The sequence below is a fragment of the Rhinopithecus bieti genome, unplaced genomic scaffold (assembly GCF_001698545.2).
Source record: "Rhinopithecus bieti isolate Rb0 unplaced genomic scaffold, ASM169854v2 repeat_20984, whole genome shotgun sequence".
Classification (NCBI taxonomy): Eukaryota; Metazoa; Chordata; class Mammalia; order Primates; family Cercopithecidae; genus Rhinopithecus; species Rhinopithecus bieti.
Window position 1 is genome coordinate 1 of NW_016836595.1, and position 836 is coordinate 836.

Here is an 836-nt window from a genome sequence, read left to right on the forward strand (position 1 = left end):
ATGGTCATGAAGGGAAGTGGAACAGCTGAAGGTTTTATCACATTTGGTACGTCTTTCTCCAGTGTGAGTCCTTTCATGCGTCTTAAAGGAACAAGAAAATCTGAGTGCTTTCCCACATTCCTTACATTCGTAGAGTTTCTCTCCAGTGTGAGTTCGTTCATGTATTAGACAAGAACCGGAAACAGTGAACACTTTACCACATTGTTTTCATTTATAGCGTTTTTCTCCTGTGTGAGTTCTCTGATGTCTTTCAACTGAATTGAGAAAATAAAAAGCTTTCCCACATATCGTACATTTATAAGCTGGATTTCCACTGTGCATTATCATGTGTCTTCTAACACCTGGAACAGAAAGGAAACGTTTCCCACGCTGTTCACATTTATATTGCTTCTCTCCATATGGTCTGTATCCTGAGTGAACTAGGATGTGCCTATTAAGGAGGGAATGACGTACAAAGACTTTTCCACAAATACTGCATTCACATTGTTTTAATCCAGTAGAAATGTTCTCATTCAGATCAAGATTTGGAATGTGGCTGACAACTTGTCCATACTGACTACTTTCTTTGCTTTCACACAGTCTCTGTACCATATGATTTCTGTAAAAAAAAATGACAAGCACATTAATATTGGCTGGTTTAATAACTTTCTACTTATTCATAGATCTTTGACTTACACTGCTACCAATGCCAGGGAAAATGGGTTTTTGTGTTTTTTTGTTGTTTTTGTGCCATGACTGAATTATTTGAAAGTAAATGGGCTACTACTGAAAACACAGCTACCACCTGCATGGCTATGACCAAAATAGTAACATCCGTATACGCAATTTTGTAGTAG

The 836-nt window shown here is 37.6% G+C and overlaps 1 pseudogene; it reads right to left on the minus strand.

The window, feature by feature from the left end:
* Window positions 1–3: 3 nt before the first annotated feature.
* Window positions 4–593, minus strand: LOC108524745 (zinc finger protein 669-like; annotated as a pseudogene).
* Between the last annotated feature and the right edge of the window lie 243 nt (window positions 594–836).